Here is a 19,718-nt window from a genome sequence, read left to right as displayed (position 1 = left end):
TGAACGGCGACAATCATCTATGGCTGTGATTCGACCGCCTAGCCCCGGGCCGTGGGCGCCCGTTCTGTCTTTGGTTCCCCCCAGTCCCGTCTCACCGGGCCCCGCCCCGGGCATCAGTGGACGTCCCATCCCCAGGTCTGCTGCACCCCATACCAGTTCTCTTGGAATGTACCAGAGTCATTGTTCATCATTGCTGTTAGCTTGTCCATTAAGAACATATTTTTCAATTTTTTTAGCCAGTCCTCCTTTGAGGGGGTCTCCAGGCTCTTCCATTTCTGAGCCAGGGCCACCCTTCCCGACCTCAGCATTGTTTCCCACATTCTGGGGTACCTGTAAATGTCTGTGGCCCCCGGGGGGAGACCCAACAACACCGTCAGAGGGTTCTGGGGGGGCAATTCCTCTGTGACTTCAGCAATCCAGCCCCTGACCCTATCCCAATACGCCTGTACTTTTGGGCAGTGCCACCACATGTTGCTCCTTGATCCTGTCTGGCCGCACCCCCTTGGACACATGGGGGACACTCCCGTGAACATTTTTGACAACTTTACAGGGTCTCTGTGCCACCCCTGCAAGATCTTGAAGTTGTGTTCCATGTCGGCTGTGAATAAATTCCCATGGAATGCTATTTTAAATATCCGTGACCAGGCGTCCTCCGAGATCACCTCTCCTGCCAGGTCATTCCAAAATGTGCGGAAACCCAGTCTCTCCAATAAATTAGCAGTGTTCAGGATCCTGTACATCCCTGACACCGTTCCCTTCCTGGAAGTCGCTGTGTCAAGTAGTTTCTCAAAGGGGGTTAGCTGTCTCTTCAGGTTCTGACCCCTTGATTGGTTGCAAAGAATGCCCTTCAGGCGGAGATATTCGAATATGGAGAGGGACCCCTGCCCAATAGCGTCCCTCAGATCCACGTATGGTAGGAATTCCCCCTCCCGGAAAAACTTCCCCGCCCATTCCAGTCCCGAGTCGGACCAGGCCTGTGCCTTGCAGAACCCCCTACTACCCATATTGAGGGGGTGTCCCCAGAGTGAGGACATCGGAGATGGCCACAACGTTAGGTGCGCTGCCTGGGGGCCCTCCCTCCAGATTGCCCAGAGAACTCCCAGGGTAGGATGGGTTTTAAGTCTGTTCGGGATGAACCTGCGCGGGGCCCAGAGGAGATCTCGAACTTTAAGAGGGTGGGCATCCATGTCCTCCAAGTAGGACCAGTAGGTGCCCATTCCTTCCCTCATGTGCTCCAGGAGGACGCACAGTTGGGCGGCGCGGAAATAAAGTTGGAAGTCTGGTAAGCCAAACCCTCCCTCTTCTCTCGGCAGGGTCAGGACCGCCTTCCCGGTCCTCGGGGTCCTGCCCTGCCAAATAAACTCACTGACCGCATTCTGTAGAGTCCTAAAGGTTTGGTCAGGGACACTGGTTGGGAGGGAGGTGAAGAGATACAGCAGACACAGCAGCACATTCATCTTTACTGCCGTCATGCGGCCGTACCAGGACAGAATCATTGAACCCCACCTCCTGAATTCCGCAGTAATACCTGCTAAAACGGGGACATATTTATTTATTTATTCATATTTTTTAAGCACACAGAGTCAGCCCTGAGGCATCGTGGCACTGGTTACAGAAATAGCGCTGGTTACAGGAATAGCGCGACTTAGTTACAACATAGAGGCATACAAGCATACAGGTTTAGACAATAACAATATCTAGCAATGTGTGCCTGTTTGGCTGTAGGTAGAGGAAATTTAGTTAAAGAGAGAGGTTTTGAGTTTTTTTCTAAACACTGCGAGGGAGCCTTCTGCTCTTAGAGCGTGGGGGAGATTGTTCCAGAGTTTGGGTGCTATGTAGGGGAAACCCCGCCCTCCTGCTGTAGTCTTATTGATGCGTGGTACAGTGAGTTGGTTAGTGTAGCAAAGTCTGGAAGGTCTCGATGAGGTCGGTCTGAGAATAGTGTCTGAGAGATATGATGGTGCAGTGCGGTGGATACATTTGTGGGTAGTAGTCAGTACCTTGAAGGTGATGCGTTCTTTGACAGTCAGCCAGTGAACAGATTGTCTTGCAAGTGAGATGTGGTCCCTTTTGGAGATGCTTAAGGCTGCTCTTAGAGCGTTATTTTGAGTGACCTGAAGTTTGTTTAGGTTTTTTTCAGAGGTGCCAGCTAGGAGTGCGTTACAATAGTCAAGTTTAGCGCCTATGGTAGCTCTTGCTATTGATAGACAGTTTTCTTTGGAGAGGAATGGTTTGATGGCGTTGATGGATTTAGTGCTTAGTGCAGATGCAGAGACAATGGCACTAACTTGTTTGTCCATAGACAAGGTTGCATCAATGTAGACCCCTAGCGTTTTCACAGAAAACCATAGTTGGTCGGGGCGAGGTTTGATAGATCCCTAGTGAGGAGGACGCCCAGGTATCGGATAGAGACCTTTCCCACTGCTATCCCGTTAAGTACACCCATGGAGTCTAAGCCCGGGTCCCGTGTTCTCATGGGGAGCAGAACTGATTTAGACGCATTAATCTTCAGCCCCAAGAAGCGCCCGAATGCACCCACCAGAGACAGGAGGGGGGAGGGAGGAACTGGGGTCCACCAGGTAAGCCAAGATGTCGTCCGCAAACAGGGAAAGCTTAAATTCCACTTTGCCCCTCTTTACCCCTTTGATATCCGGGTGTGATCTAACTGCTATGACCAGGGGCTCCATTGTAAGGACATATATCAGTGGGGACAGCGGACATCCCTGTCTTGTGCCCCGTGAAAGGGGGAAGGGATCCGATAACCTGCCATTCACTTGTACCCTTGCCATCGGAGCTCTATATAGTGCAGCCACGCATCCCCTGATATGTGCGCCAAATCCCATTTTCTGGAGGAGGAGTTCCATGTATCTCCACTCGACCCTATCGAATGGCTTTTCCGAGTCCAGGGAGAGGACGCTCACGTCGAGGTCCGACTTCTGGGCGTGGTGGAACAAGTCTGTGGTTTTATGGATGTTGTCTGAGCCCTGTCTTCCCCTTATAAAACACTACCTGGTCCCCATGAATCAGTTTCGGTAGTATCTACTCCATCCGCCTCCCGATTACCTTGGCTAGGATCTTAACATCGATGTTCAACAGGGATATCGGGCGGTAGGAGGAGCACTCTGTGGGGTCCTTCCCTTCCTTGAGCAATACCACAATTATGGCCTCCATCATGGAGTCTGGGAAGGGTCTCCCCTCTAGTACTGCGTTGAAGACCTTCACTAAGTGCAGGGCTAAGGTCAAGCGAAACCTTTTATAAAAGTAGACTGTGAAGCCATCCTCGCCCGGGGAAGTGCCCACCTTCATCCCGCTGATTGCGTGTTCCACCTCATCCTCGGTCACCAGGCCCTCCAACCCCTCTGCCATCTCCCTAGTCAGGGCCGGCATTTGTATTGAGTTCAGGAACCCTTCTAGCTCCGAGTCACCCCCGTAATATTCTGATGAGTATAGTTTTCGTAGTACCGGCTGAATGCCTCACCTATGTGGGGAGGGTCGTGGCCTATTAACCCCTCTTCGTTCTTTACTGCTTTCACCATTCTGCTTCTCTGCACCTCCCTCAGTTTCGAGGCCAGGATCCTATCCGCCCTATCCCCCTTTTCGTAGTACTTTTGCTTAACCAGTTGGAGACTCCATTCCGTTTTGTGCAGGAGAAGATCTTTCAACTGGAGCCTATAGTCGGCCAGAGTGGCGAGCTGATCTCGATCCAATGGATCTGCAGGGGGACCCCCCCGGTTGGATTTGAGCTATTTTCTGTCTCAGTGATTTTTCCTGGGCCTCCCTTACTCTTTTATTTTGGACACCCATTCTGATAAGGAGTCCCCTTAGGGTCGCCTTGAAGGCGTCCCATAGGGTGTGCGGACCTACCTCCCCATTGTCGTTAAACTCGAAGAATTCTGTTATGGCGTCTAACAGCTCCTGAGCGTGGACCTCATTCTTCAACAGAGAGTCGTTGCATTTCCATCGTCCTCTACGGTCGCTTAGCCAGCCCCTTGCAATGGTGGTTCGGACCATGTCGTGGTCCGACCAGGGGACGAGGTCGACTTTGTGGCCAGTGACGAATGGGTGCAGGGTCTCGTCCACTAAGATGTAATCTATTCTGGAAAAAGGAGAGTGAATGTCTGAATAGTATGTGAAGGAGGGGGCTCCCGTCCTGGGAGTCGGGACCGTGTCCACCAGACCTAGCCCTGAGTTAATCCTTTGGAAGGTCCGAGCCATGGACTCATCCGTTGCCCTAGACGACTGAGCATTGGGTCCAGGACCATGTTGAAATCTCCCCCCACCACCAACACACCCCGGACAAAAAGCTTGAGTTTCTCCCCTACCTCCTCCCAGAATTGGGCTTGACCTTCATTTGGGCCGTATACCACCGCTAGGGTAAGTGGGGCGCCCTCCAAGGACCCTCGTACCAACAATTAACGGCCCTCATGGTCTTTCAGTATGTGCTCTTTTTCGAAACCAACATTCCTCGCCAGGAGGATGGCTACCCCTCTTTTTTTACCCTTGTGGGATGCGCAAAAAACCTCCCCTATTCCTCCCCCCCGCATCTTGGGCTTCTTCCCCCGTGCCCAGTGAGTTTCTTGTAAGAAGAGAAGGTCAAGGTTAGCCCTCCTAAATTCCCTACAGACGAGGTACCTCTTTGTGGGGGTGTTTAGGCCCGGCACGTTAAGGGAACCCACTCCCAGGGCCGGCGGCCTTTCAGCCATTATCTAAGATCGGTCCTCTCCCTGTCGACATATTCTCCCCACCCTTTCCTGCATGCTCCCTTGAATTCAAATTGTGCTCCCCCATTCCTCCCTCCTCGCCCCCCTGGGTGGGCCTGAAACTTTTCCCCAACTGCCCCCCAATCCCTGTCCCAAACTGAACAACCCCAACAGTCGTGTATCCCCCATCCCACCTCTCCGGCATCCAGCCAATTAGTTCTGCCATCGCTGGCTTTGGCCGAACCACCAGCCTGCCCACCTCAGCCAGGCCATCTGTGTAAAGCTCATCGTCTTGAGCCCCCCACCCCCTAATTGCAGCGACCCCTCTCTGGCCCCCTTATACTTACTGTTCATGGGGACGCTGTGAGTAATTGAACTTCCGAGACACCACTACACCATTTTGGAGCCTGATGGGATGCCCCCGTCCGCAGTCCTCAGAGTCGTCCCGCTCTCCGTCCTTCGCTGGCGATGGTGTATTCATTTTTCTTAATTTCCTTGCACCCGTTTTCCTTCTCCTGTCTCCCGATGGGCCAGAGCCACTTGGTCTGCCCGACTCTGGGCCCGATGGGCCCCTCCGGGAGTTCGAGTCCACTACGTAGTCCTGGATGGCTCCCCTTATGTCGTCTTCCGTGATCAGAGTTGACCTTTGACCCATATATTCGAAGGTCAGGGAGAAGGGGTAGCCCCATCTGTATCGCACCCCTTTCTCCTTAAGCAGTTGCGTTAGGGGGCGGCACATTCTGCGTTTGGCCAATGTGTAGGCCGAAAGATCCTGGTATATTGAGATGTGAGCGTTATTATAAGTGATCTCCCAGGCTTTTCTGGCCTCCTCCAGCACTTTTGGCTTTTCCGAGTAGTAATGGAACCGGAACAGGATCGACCGAGGGCCCCCCGCTCTGCCCCCACCCTGTGCACTCTATCAAATGTGTGTTCCGTCGTCATCTCCTCCGCGAACAGGAGGGTGATGATGTCTCTCACCGTGCGGGTGATGTCTCTCTCCGTTTCTCCTTCCGATTCCGGGACCTCAAAGATCCTGAGGTTGCTCCTCCATTCCCTATTTTCAAAGTCGTCCATCTGCCTGGCCCGCTCTTCGTCCCTCTTCTCCAGGGCCGCTAGCCTCATGTCTATTTGTATTTCTTGGGACGCAGATGAGGATTGGTTGGTCTCCACCTGTAGTAGTCTGTCCTCGACCTTATCCACCCTCTGGTCAATCTTTTCAAATTTCTGGGCGATGTCCAAGCGCATGTCCCTGATCTCCTGCAGGATCGAGGCAAAACTCTTTTCCATTGCAGCTGTGGAGGGTGCTGGCATTTCGCTCCTGAGGGTCGTACCTTGGATGCTACTCACAGCCTCCTGAAAGCGAAATTCCTGCAATGTTTTCCGCCAGTTCATCTGGTCACCCCCAGTCCCCCACCGTCGAGAGGCAGCCGGTGATTTTCCTCCTGGGGAGCCCTGGGGGGCCAGCGAGAGAGAGAGGGGACCGGAGCCGGGTCTCTCCCCACCCACCCCTAGTGTGGTTCTGCTGCTGCGGGGGGTACCGGTGTTGGGCGGGCACACGCCCCACCGTTGCCGGGTGGGGGCCTCACACCCTATCAAGTTTCACCGTGGCAATTGGGGGTTCTACTGGGTCCATCCAGTCAGGCTCAGAGGGGGTCTACGGACGGGCACACGCCCCACCAATGACGGGTGGGGGCCTCGCACCCAGGCCTCCTCAGTGTCTCCCGCAGGGGAGGGAATGGTCAAAGGGCCTGGCTACTCCACCTCGCCGTCCTTAGTGCCTGCGGATCCATCCACGACTGAAGTCGGAGCGTTCGCGCTCCCTCCACTCGCTCTTCTGGTGGGAGTGGCACCTCCCAGCCCGCCTTGACTTTTTCAGGCTGTCCAGAGCCCAGCGACGACCCGTCCCGATGAGTGGGGGCTCCACCGCTCGTGTCTCCCAATCCCCCACCTCCCGACGGCCTCGGGGTTGTATGTTTCGGCCCGGGCGGGGGGAGGGAGATTGAGGGCTCACCTTGCGCTCCGGGTCCGTGCTCTCGGTCGCGCCTCCTCACGGCCTCGGTGAAACGCCTCCGTTCCTCTGGAGCCGCGGCCGCCCAGGCCTCGTTTCTCTTCTCCCCTCGTGTGCATCGGGGCCCGTTCTCAGGCTCCACGGAGTTCTCAGGGGTCGCTCTTTCAAGCCTAGGGTGCCGGGGGGGTCACAACGCTGAGTCGCCACGTTGAGTTTGCCTGGGTGGGTTTGGAGGGGCTCAATCCTCCGAAACGGCCAGGCCTCAGCGGGAGCTGTACGCTCAGGCAGCCTTTGCCTGTGCACCCCCAGGTGGCCTCCCACTCACACCATTTAATTTGTATCTAGCAGACATTGGTAGATCTCTTTTGAATGCATCCTATGTATCGCCCAAAACTGGTGGTTTAAAAACTGCCTGGACCGTTTATGCGGATGATTTTGTTTTATTTGACCATACACCTATTGGTCTACAAACACTAATTGATGCATTTAACAAATATATGTTTTTAAATAAATTAAATCCCTCTAAAACCGTCACCCTGAAGTTGCCTTATTCCAGGCATTTAGAAAACAAAGCTACATGGTTCCTTGATCAGACAAAACCTAAAGTAAAATCAAATATGATGTTTCTGGGCTATCCTATCATTGTATAACCAATGAAATGCTTTCATAGGAATTATTTGAGGAAAAATACAACCAAACTTGCAATTCACTTGAGATATGTAGAAAAGAGGTATGGCAAGTTCTCTATTATACCGACAGTCAGATATCATATGGTGAAGGTGTTGCCTAGATTTTGTTATGGTTTGGTGATTTTCCTTTGTGTATTCTGTCTAAGTTGGATTACTATGAGGCATTGATCCGCCAATCTATTTTGTATCATATATCCAAATGTGTGACATATGCAGTCCTGCGTTATGAATTAGGTCTGCAGTCAATAAAGAGTATTGTTGTATGGAGGAGACTAAACATAATGCAGAAATTACATGTTAATTTTGACAACACCCTTTATCATTTACTGTGTAAGGATGACAAGGCTGGTAACTTGAAGGATAGTTTTGTTCATGATCTTCATGAGGAGGGTTTGATGATCTTGTGTAATGCAGGAATGCCTCTAGAACTACTTTTGGAAAATCCCCTCAAAGTTAAGAAAACTATACAACATAGATATTGGGCTAGCACCTTAAAAAAAATCTTAAGTACTCATCTATATGCCCAGGTAGTTTCCAGCCATGAAGAGCTGGGCACGATGGAACCATACCTGAAACACATTCTGAATAAAGGACTGAGAAATTATTTTATGTATTTTAGGTTTCATGTTTTTTTAACAAATTAAATGTTAAGCATTAGAAGAGTTTTTGGTGAAGTTAAAGCATGGTGTAGACATTGAATAGGGATGAATTGGAAACATTGGGGGTCATTCCGACCCTGGCGGTAGGGGGTTAACGGCACCGGTAAGGATGCCGGTGCCGTTAACCCCCTACCGCCACATTCTGAGGTCCCTTAGCGGGTCCCACCAGGAACGGCTGGTTCAACTAGACGCCCTTAGCGGGACTCGTTAAGGGACCATGGAGCTAATAACGGGCCCGCTATTTGCTGGCCTGTTATTAGCTCCTTCCCCATTCCCATTGAGCCCTATGGGGGCTCAATGGGAATGGGGAATTGTATTCGAAATGGGGACGTACCGGGTCCGCATACGTCGGAATGTCCCGGTAAGTCCCCATTACAACTATCTGGACCCGGACCCGAGTTTGGAGGCAGCCATGGTGCTAATAGCGCCATGGCTACCTCCAAACTCGGAATGGCCCCCATTGTCTCACTTGCTGCATTTTTGTACTATATTGAGAAATCAAAGAAAATAATATTTTAATAAATCTGTGTCTGATACTCAATGAGTGCCATTAGATTTGCTTTGGATGAATATCATGCATGGCAAATCTGTCTCTTTAATTTTAATGACATTGAGGGTTTTAAAAATAGTTTGTAAAATTTGCTAAAGAATTGAATTGCTCCTCAAAATGTTTATTTTGTCTGTTACTTGAGTTTATGTAATGAATTCCTGTTTTCCTTCTGTATATGTATTGTTTTTATATTGCCCTTTTGTAAAGGTTTTAATAAAACAAAATAAAGAATAAATAAAGAAAACCTTCCTCGTTACTAGTTTTGACAGTATTTCAGATTAAAGGTGCGCTCAAAATGTTATTGTCCCGATCATTCGGGCATGTGTGTTCAGCATACTGTGATCAATTGTAAAACACTTTCCTATGCAACTTACCTTATTCTCCCTCACTTTTACACATGCGACAACAACGGGTTGGGCGTGGCCATCTTGTTCTAATCTGATCCGTCGATGCACGCGCCCTAAATTCGAGTGCCCTCGCGGCAGTAAATCATATGACTCACCCCTGAAGCTGACATCACTAGAAGCTTACGCCCCTTTTCACAAAGCCAATGCACGTCTCGTGTCAAGGTTCTCTGTGTGCAAGCTGTTGACGTGTCTCCATGGAAATGGCTGGTCACCTCTTCCCTCAATAAGTATAAACAGACTCCTTCTCATCAGACAACATCAGTTGCTTTTTCAATCGTTTAGCCCTACCAGTACGAGCCTTAGTATTCCGAGGAGGAAGTAATTGAAAGAGAAATATGCGGAAAAGATGGGGAATCGAACGATAGTTGGGAAGATGAATCACCAGAGCATGAGCCTGAGCCTAGTCGCATGAAAGACGTTTCCACCTGGTGTACCTGCAATCGCTGCAAGGTCATGCCAACCGAGATGGAGAACTGCTGCTGCAAAGAAAACTCTGGATGCTCGGCCTACAAATCCGAAGACACACCACTGCTATGCGTTACCGAGCTGCATGACTTCAGGGCAGCCTGCCTCACAAGGTCTGTGTTGAGGATTATGATGGTGCTTATGCACGAACTTTGTGCAACAGTTCGCCCATGCAACCCAAATAACGAGTAAGTGTATTCTAGGTGTGATGTTATTTTGAGATGACTAACATTTCATGTTTGTCAAACAATACTTCTCTGTGGCCCAAACCTTTTTATGGGTTGAATGGGTGTGCACTTTTGTAATGTGTCTAGACTGCAAAGCCCAAGTTAATTTATCCATGAAGTAACTTTTGTAAGGGCAACTATGCCATAGAATTCAGGATGCATTTTCAAGTAATGGTGGTACACTTATATGGTTAATTCAGTTAGTATGCATGCTTCTCTTCCACAGGTGGTACAGGCTGGTAGCCTACCGTTCATTTACATGGTGGCTTTATGGGAGGCTTGAATTCCCTGTTTAACGAGTAATACCCGCCTGTGTCGTTGGAGCCATTCACTCCAAATTCACCAGTGACAGCAGACAGTACAGGGGATTTTCACACACTGTGCTGCAAGCTCAAGTACACAATTTGTAGTTTGTTTGTGCCATCAACATCACCAAACTAAATAAAATACAAATGAGCATATACGAATAGTTGTTTCAATTTTTCAGTGAATCAAGAACACACCCACTCGTTTATGAGGGACATGAAAGAATGGTTGGTGCACTTTGGCGCTCACCTCGTCTGCAACAATCCATCCCCCCTCCATTATACCCCACTCCGGTACTGGATGGGTGGGAAAGGCCAAGGTGCCAAACACCATGTAGTCAAAAGGGATCTTCTGCACAGTGACCATTGTTCTCATGGCCTCCCCATATCCAGTGTCTCCAGGCTCCCCTCTTCAAGACCCTGCCCTGGCAAACCACATAAGTGTGTCTCCCTTCAGCTGTGTTCTGGGCCTTTTGTGCTCGCCTCATGCCCATCCACCCCCCCTCCAGTATTAATGGCAGTTCGCACCTGTGGCCATGCGGTCGCAAGGGGGCAGGGAGGGTAGGAATGTTCAAGGTGCCAATCACCATGTACACTTCAAAAGGGTTCTTCTGCACGGTGACCAATGTTCTCATGGCCTCCCCATATCAAGTGTCTCCAGGCTCCCCTCTTCAAGACCCCGCCCTGGCAATCCACATAAGTGTGTCTCCCTTCAGCGGTGTCCCGGGCCTTTTGTGCTCGCCTCATGCCCATCCATCCCCCCGCCAGTATCAATGTACCAGCATCACTGATGACATTATGAATAGGGTGCACATTCTAGCATTGGATTGGTGAGGGGCCTATGGAACAGTTGATACTATATGGGAAACAAGATGATAATTGGCCGCCGTCTCTCCGTTGCTCTTGGCACACGTGGGTCAGCCGGGCTCATCTCCGCGGTGTGAATGTCAGGGCAAGGGAGCATACATCTTTCTAACTAAACTAAATAACAGGATCTGATAATGCAGAAATAATGGCACACATAAAGTCTTGCATGAATATGGGTAATCAGGTCGCATGAGCTAATTTATTGGCATTCTAACCTTTACCCTTTTGTATTCTCTTTGATACCGCAAACTCTGCGCCCAGGTGCCGACCCCAAAGGTTTGATCTGCCATCTGGTCCCCTTGGGTCCTCATAAAATAGGTAGACATTTGTTGTTTTTTGGGAAAATATATTGCCACACAGGATTAGGGCTGTGGTGGGGGTCTTGGAGTGATCGGGGCGCTGGAGGGTCAGATGGTTATCACCTTGAAAGGAACTGGGAGGTCGGTGCTGGTGGGCTCTGGACTGGCGGGGTGGTGATTGAGAGGGCACGGGCAGTTCAGTGGAGATGAATGGGCACTTGGCTTATGACTTCTCACTGTCTCACGCTCTTCGAAGAGCACATTCTTTCTAAAGTCATACCACAGGATTGCAACAAAGCATGGCTAGCTTCCGTGAGTACAGGGCTCGCGCAGATCTGGCAAGGGCGATGGTGTGGGCTGGCTGTGTGAGGCACTGGGGATGATGGATGAGAGCTGCATTTCTACATAGAGATGGATTTTTGGGCCTGGTAGAAAAGATGGCGTTGGGACTAGTTAAAAATGGTTTCTTATGGCTCAGCTGGGGCTATGAAGTATGGGTTATTTTCTATGGGCTGTGGTGCAACAGAATGCTGCGGGGGTTGGCTACGCCTCCCCACTTGGTTATTACATATGGTATTTTATGTATGTTTCTAGAGTGATGCAAGGTTGGGGGGGCATGGATCGTCTCCTTAACAACAACGGTGACCATTGTTCCCATGGCCTCCCCAGCCCCAGTGTCTCCAGGCTCCCCTCTTCAAGACCCAGCGCTGGCAATTCAGTGTTTCTCCCTTCTGCGGTGTTCCGGGCCTTTTGCGCTTGCCTCATGCCCATCCATCCCCCCTCCAGTATCAATGGCATTCCGCACCTCTGGCCATGCGCTCGCAAGGGGGCTGGGTGGTGTGAACTGCCAAGGTGCCAAACACCATGCACACTTCAAAAGGGTTCTTCTGCACAGTGACCATTGTTCTCATGGCCTCCCCAGACCCAGTGTCTCCAGGCTCCCCTCAGCAAGACCCTGCAACACACACGTCACACATTCACATACATACCCACTTTTCTTATCCTTCATAAACATCTTGACATTTTACAGGAGAATATCTATGTGCTCTGTAAGGTATCTGTTTATCGTGCAACTTGTTCCCCAGATACTTGCTCACCTGCTTGCTGAATCGGCTTGTTTGTTCATCCAGCTAAGCGTGGTAGGTCACCGATTTACGATTTACTTCTCTATATTCATCGACTGCTGATCTCAATTATTTTTTCTAGTTGCACCTATTGTACCGAGCACTGCAATGTTCATTTAGCTCAATGACTTCACCATTGTCTAATGTTTCAAGTATTTTGATCTAAAAAGATAGCACATTGCATCAATGTCCATTGTAAAAGAATGGAATCTTTCATGGTTCATGTTTGTAAGCATGTTCCCTTTTGATGTATGAAAGTACATTCAACGGACGAGTAACACGTTATGATTTGCGGTATAACAGTCGTTTCTGTAAGACAGTTAGCGCTGTGTTCATTCGTGAAGGTTACACAGGTTTTCCTTCTTTGACTAAAACAAATATTGCATTGAGAGCTGTAATATAATTACATCAATCACATGCATACGGTATTTCTTGTTCATTATTTATATATTTTTATACAGAACTTGCCGACTTATCAAGAATACCTGCTTGTATGGTTCTCGGTTGCCCTTCTATGAGCCATGCAAAAATTCTGGGCATGGTCATGCATACATTCCCGAAGGATATCGATTTAATAAGCAAGTGGGTTAAATATTGTGGTTTTCTGGTGGATGAGATTGAAAGGAGATGTCTTGAAGGACGTGAGGGCCAATCGATTCCGCATCTGCAGCTAGCACTTTACCGACAATATGTACGAACAATCCAAGTACACAAAAAAGCATAGACTCTGAATTCTTTGTAAATTGCTTCCAAATGCAATTCCAACCGAAAATACGCACACGCTGCCTCCGGTGAGTCCTGCATGATGAATTAGCTGTGTTTGTTATGTAGGACGATAGGCTGCATAAATAAGTACTATCTCAATCTAAATCTGGTAGTGTACTGAAATGGAAACTTCTTGAACGGATTTGAGCTTTCTGTGTATATTTACTTCAAGAGTGTCTTGCTAACGACACTTACTTACCACGGAGGGACCACTACGCAACTCGAGCCGGGGATAGCCCAGTGGTGCAGGCGACGCATTCTTTACCCTTTCGCTTTGCCCTACTACAACATCCCTGGGACGCCACCGGCTGTGAGGATCGGCAAAGATAAAAGCAGGAGAACCACAACAAACAGCACCATGGACCAGTATGCCACAAGCTCCTCCGCCGCAACTCCTGACACCGGGACACAACAGTCCTCCGCACCACCGGACGACTCCCTGACACTGAAGGACGTGATGGTGGCCATCTCCAACTCCCGCTCCTCGATGGAAAAAAAGATGGACGGTATCTCACCCGAGGTGTCCTTCCTCTGTCACAATCTCCAAAAACTCTCGGCTCGCACTGGTGAGGTAGAACATCGCGTGTCCGGAGTGGAGGATGGCCTTGGTGGGGTGCAGCAGCAACTAGCACAGGCACTAACGCGCCTAAAAACGCTGGTAGCACACATGGACGAAAGTGAGGGCAGATCGCGAAGGAGTAATATCCGTATACTGGGCCTTCCAGAAAACACAGAGGGGACCAGTGTGGAGCTCTTCTTGGAACAATGGTTGGCGGATCTTTTTGCCCCCAAAGCCCTCTCAAAGTTCTTTACTATCGAGCGGGCCCACAGGATGCCAGAGGGCAGACCAATCCCTGGATCATCTCCGAGAACGGTCATTGACAAACTCTTGAATTACTGTTAAAGGGATGCAATATTACAGATGGCCCGGACAAAGGGGTCGATCACGTACAACGGCAGCAGGATTGCATTTTTCCCGGACTACACCCGAGAGGTTCAACGGGTCAGACAGTCATTAGAACACCTCAAGAGGAAGCTGCACTCGATGAATGTGAAGTACAGGCTGCTATTCCCGGCCCACCTCAGGATACAACAACAGGGCACTACCATCCACTTCACCGACCCGCAAGAAGCTTAGAAATGGCCCGAAACTCATATTGACGGAGACTGGTCAGCACCAGTCCCTGGGAGCAGGCTGAGAGGCAGACCATGCCGGGAGAGATCCCCAAGAAAGCCCATTCCGCAGGAACTGCCAGAACCGGAGAGAAAAGCGGAACACTGAAGACAAACAGAAATTAAAGGTCACTACGGCACGGCAACTGCTGTCCAGTCGAACCAGGGGGGGCTACCATCCCACCTGTCACCAGCCCCACCAATGCTTTATCCGCCTCTACACTCTGATGTCGGCGGCCACGTTGGCCTCTAATAAACCCCCGGCACCTCTGCAAGGACAGTAAGTACCGGGTGCAACTGAATTAGGAAAGTTCATTTGTTAGTTAACGCTGTAGCGCCAGTTCCCCAGTGTCAGCATGTTCGGGCGACAGATACTTCAGGTTGGGGTGGAGTATATGGGGGGGCAAAAGGAAATGTTCATAGACATATTCACAGGATAGTTACACCAGTTTTACCGCCACTGACGAGGCCGCCACCCGCCCTTTCCTGGGTACACTCAATGTTGCTCCATGAGACAGCTATGTTCCCAATTGCAAACGCACCAAACGCGCACCGCACGCACCACCACTTCCTTCTTAACAGAATTTTCATCACAGACCACAACTGAACAAACAATGGCTGATCAAAACCCACTAACAACTCCACACGGCCTTAAACCTCTTAAATTCCTTACTTGGAATGTAAATGGCATGGCATCAACCATTAAACAACAACTTATTGTACAATTCCTGAATAGGCGTTCCCCGACATGGCCCTCCTCAATGAAACCCACTTGGCAAGCTCCTCCTGCCAGTTTTTCTGTAGAACTAATTATCGGCTGGCGTTTCACGCGGGGTACACTAGGGGCTCCCGGGGTGTTCTGATACTCCTATATAAGCGCCTCCCATTCGAGCTGAGTGGGGTGGACCATGATCCTAGCGGCCGATTTGTGCTGGTGGGCCGCAAGCTGTGGGGCGAAACACTAGCTATACTAGCCATATACTCCCCACCAGGATTAGGGGATGGGAGCAGACCACCATGCTGGCTCAGCACCAGCCGGACTTGTGGATGCTGGGGGGGGGGACTTCAATGACATGCTATGCAATACCCGCGACCGAACCCACATTCAGAATCGCAACCCCAACATACCCAATAGGTTGGCCACCTTTGCATCCGCCCTGGGCCTGTGTGACGTATGGAGGGAACTTCACCCTGCTGATCAAGGTTTCTCCTTCCACTAAGGAGCCCAAGCGTCCCTTTCCAGGATAGGCTACTTTTTTCTTCCAACCTCTGAGGCGTGCAGAGTCATCAGGGCTGAACTGCTCCCCCGAGGTATCTCAGATCACTCTCCCCTGGAGATGGTGATTCGCACAAATCGACCACGGCCCCCACGGACGTGGAGACTGAACAATTATTATCTGGGCCTTCCTGAATTTGTAGAGTTTATCACCGAGAAATCCGATGAGTACTTTGAAATAAACGCAGCCTCTGTAGAGGACCAAATCATACTATGGGAGGCACACAAGGCAGTGCTCAGAGGGGATGTGATCGCCTGGCTGAGGAACAGAAGGAAAGAGCACCATAGGAAAGTGACTGAGGCAGAGGGGGAGGTTGAAAAACAGGAAACTAAATACATATTGGATCCCTCCGCAGAGACACATCGCTCCCTGATAAAAGCCAGGGAATCCCTCCACAACACGGCATTAGATAACGCGAAACAGGTGCATAGGGAGTCAAGGACCAGACTCTACCAATGCGGTGTCAGACAGATTGTCATCAATGGGAACAGCCCGGTCCAGACAGACTCGGATATAGCAGAGACGTTTGCCAAGTTTTATGCTGATCTGTACAGGGCCCCAGCGGCCCCAACAGACCCGTCCCTCCTAGACGAAATCGTGATCCCACAATTGTCGGAGCAGCAAAAAGCAAACCTTGACAGAGACCTAGAGGAAACAGAGATAGCGGATGCCATCGCCCAGTTATAATCCAGGAAGACGCCGGGTCCCAACAGATTCCCGGTTGAGACGTGGAAGAAACTGGGAAGCAACAAAATGGCAGCACCTCTTTATAAAATGTTCCTCGCAGACAAAGAGCAGGGCCCTCTCCCTATGGACCTTAGAAGGGCCAGCATTGTAGTAATCCCTAAACAGGGAAAACCCCCCGAATCATGCACATCATACCGACCGATTTCACTTATTAACGGCAAAGCCAAAATCCTTGCCAAAGTACTAGCTACCAGGCTGCAATCGGTCATATCCTCTTTGGTTCATCCCGACCAGTGCGGCTTCATGCCGCATAGGTCGACTAGAATGAATCTACGGCGTCTCCATTTGCTATTGGAACGCGCCCCAGTTCTTGAACCGCCACTCGCCCTTATGGCAATCGATTTCGAGAAGGCGTTTGAGTCAGTGCTATGGGGTAGTCTATGGGTGACGATGCGACGAATGGGAATCGGTGAAGCCTTTGTTAAATGGGTTCAGCTTTTATATGAGGAATCACAAGCAGAGGTCAGGATAAATGGCTGGTCCTCCAGCACCTTCCCACTGGGCAGGGGCACAAGGCCGGGCTGCCCGCTATCCCCACTCCTCTTTACACTGGCAATTGAACCACTGGCACAATGGCTTCGACAGGTTACCACATGGCATGGGTTTCGATGGCCGGAGGGATGAGAAGACAAGGTCTCCTTCTAAGCGGATGACCCGGAACATGCAGGCCCGATAGTGACCCGGATGCTGATAACCTTCGGAGACTTCAGCGGACTAAAGGTAAACTGGGGCAAATCGGTCTTCTTCCCGGTTAAAGGTGGAGACCCGGGAAATTCCACAGGATGTCCCCTACCGAGTGGAAAGAGAGGGCTTTCACTACTTGGGCATATGGGTCTCTGGGAGCCTCTCGATCCACGTACCCCGTAACTTGCACCCATTAACGGATCGCTTCGCTGAAGATGTGAAACACTGGATGCTTCTTCCCCTCACGATAATGGGTAGAGCAGCGCTCTTCAAGATGCTTGCACTTCCACGTTTCGTATACGTTTTACGGAACGCTTCACACGCAATACCAGACACAGAATTTGTCCGGGTGGAGCGCCTTCTTAGGAAGTTGATATGGCAGGCGGGCAACGCCGAATCGCTCTAACAACGCTGCAGCGATCCATTTGGGAAGGGGGCATTGGAGTACCACACCTCCGATCCTATTATTGGGCTGCCCAGCTACAAGTGGTCAACAACCTGCTTCACGGAGCCCAAGAAATTCCACATATCAGGGCAGAGATGTCCATCATACAGGGCACTCCGCCACTCGCCACACTATATCAGAACCTTCCCTGAATCCCTCCAGAAACTATTTCTGCACACACTGCAATCACCTGGAGGCAGGCACATACACACATAGGCTGGGGGAATAGACTAACTCTAGCGCAACCGCTCTGGCACAACTACATGCTTACAGAGGTGCAGAAACTTGCTATGATGACCCGGTGAGAGGAGGCAGGCATAACCACAGTTGGGGATGTGGTGATAAGATGGCCCCATTGTCCCATTTGAGACACTGCAACAAAAATTCAGAATCCCTGAGCATGAGCGTTATCACTATTTGCAATTCAGGCACGCCCTCAGGGGTCACAGGCAGGCACTCACGGACGCACCAGAGTGCTCCTCCCTGGAGCGCAACCTACTTCCACAATACATCGCCACCAAAGTGATGTCAATCTTATACAAAGCCATAAATGCATTTGCCACACCAGAACTGGCCAGCCTTAAGACCAAGTGGGAGAGGGGTGTGGGCCCCATACAACCGGAGGACTGGATCCAAGTACTTATGCATCCACGTGAGATCGCCATAGAATCCAAAATCAGACTGGTACAACTCAAGATACTACATCGAATCCATTACCCCCGAGTTGCCCTGTTCGGATGGGGGTGGGCCTCTGACCCCAACTGTTTGAGGTGCCGGGGAGAGGAGGGTACCTTCTTCCACCTGCTCTAGGAATGTCCGCGGATAAAAACCTGCCAGACGCTATGCTGTCAAAGACTGTTCAGTGTCTTGGGCCGCACAGTGGAACTGGAACCAGCGAAATTGCTGTTAGGGGTCCCAGATGAAAACGTCTCGAATAATTGGGAGGGAATCTTCCTGTTTAATGCAATGGGTTTAATAAAGCGTGATATAGCACAAAAATGGGGAGCCCCAGACTGTCCAACCCTAGCCCAGTGGTCTGCTGAAATGGACGCCTGCGCAGCGAAAGAGCACAGAATATATACCCCACGAGGGTGCCCAGCCAAAGATGCCAAGATCTGGAGGAAGTGGGAGGAGGGTGTGGACTGAGCACTAACATGTTGAAATGGGAAGGTGAAATGGAGTGTACTCAGCAACGTAGAATTTGGTCATACTGCTGCGGAGACAAGACCGAAGCGGGACATGACACTTCACGGTCTGATAAGGCGACTCGAGGTGGCGGGAGGGCAGGCTGGCGGGGGGGTTGTATTTTGAATGTTGTATATTGCTACTAAAAGCAATAAAATGTGATATAAAAAAAGTGTCTTACTAAAGTTTCCATAACTACCAGATTGTATTGAATTTTTACTATACTGCATTTCACTATACTACATCGGTTGCTGCTTTCTTGAGCCTTTAATAAATCAAGCAATTATGACCATAATAAAACAATGCCACAGTGCCTTTTAAGTCACATGTTTTCGTAATCGCTTGCTTGACATGTCCCTTTTTTTACGTAGAGCACAGTGATGGAAGCACAGACCCTCACAAGTGACGAAACCACCGACACGTCCAGTGTCCCAATGGTGAGTCCTACCGACATGCACAAAGTGATATTCTCAAGCGTTGGATCTGCCCTCATATCTAATACAACTTTAATTTTCCCTTGTACAACTTTATGACCATGCACAGAAAATGAAGGAGCAACATTCTGCATCAATTGCTTTTCCGGAGTCAACATCAAGTTCACTCGCCTATCAAGTAATTTTATTGTACTGGTCCTTCACGAGAATGTGTTATGCTGCAATTTGAAATAAAATGAAAATGTTTATGCGTTCCTTTCCTTAACACTAAGTGGCATGTATGGGTTTCTCTCTATATGTACCATTGTCTGCCTCTGTTTGTCTCAGTTCCATTTCACTGTTTTAATCTGTACTAAAACAAGTACTGTGTTACAGGGAGATACTGGAACTTCGACTACAAAAAATTCCTCCATCCAGAGTATGAGGTATGCGTACTTACAGTTCCCTTGCAAGAATGAAAGTAAATCCTTATCAGAGAGTCAAATGCATGTGACAGTGCACCATTTTCATGGTCCGCTCAACCAATGCTGGGCAAATTGCCAGCTGGAAATCTACAATGTTCAGCATCTTTACTTTTCAGTGGGTCTACTTTCGGTAAGATTTCCAATGTCTGTCAATTTGTGGGAGTTGAGTTAATTGCTAAAACCCAGTACTACAAATATCAAAGGGAATTCTTATTCCCTGCTATTAGGCAAGCCTGGAAAATTG

At 49.8% G+C, this 19,718-nt stretch overlaps 1 long non-coding RNA gene across 1 annotated transcript in view; it reads left to right on the top strand.

The window, feature by feature from the left end:
• LOC138497640 (uncharacterized) overlaps window positions 1–19,275 on the top strand; it is a 182,407-nt gene extending 163,132 nt beyond the window's left edge. The window contains exons 4-5 of the long non-coding RNA XR_011278624.1: window positions 18,948–19,013; window positions 19,120–19,275. This is a non-coding gene — a long non-coding RNA (uncharacterized lncRNA). The remainder of the gene's footprint in view (window positions 1–18,947; window positions 19,014–19,119) is intronic.
• Window positions 19,276–19,718: the final 443 nt, after the last annotated feature.

The sequence above is a fragment of the Ambystoma mexicanum genome, chromosome 5q, assembly GCF_040938575.1.
Source record: "Ambystoma mexicanum isolate Mex_15411 chromosome 5q, UKY_AmexF1_1, whole genome shotgun sequence".
Taxonomy (NCBI): Eukaryota; Metazoa; Chordata; class Amphibia; order Caudata; family Ambystomatidae; genus Ambystoma; species Ambystoma mexicanum.
Note: the sequence above shows the minus strand (reverse complement) of the source record. Positions and strands in the feature narration are given on the sequence as shown.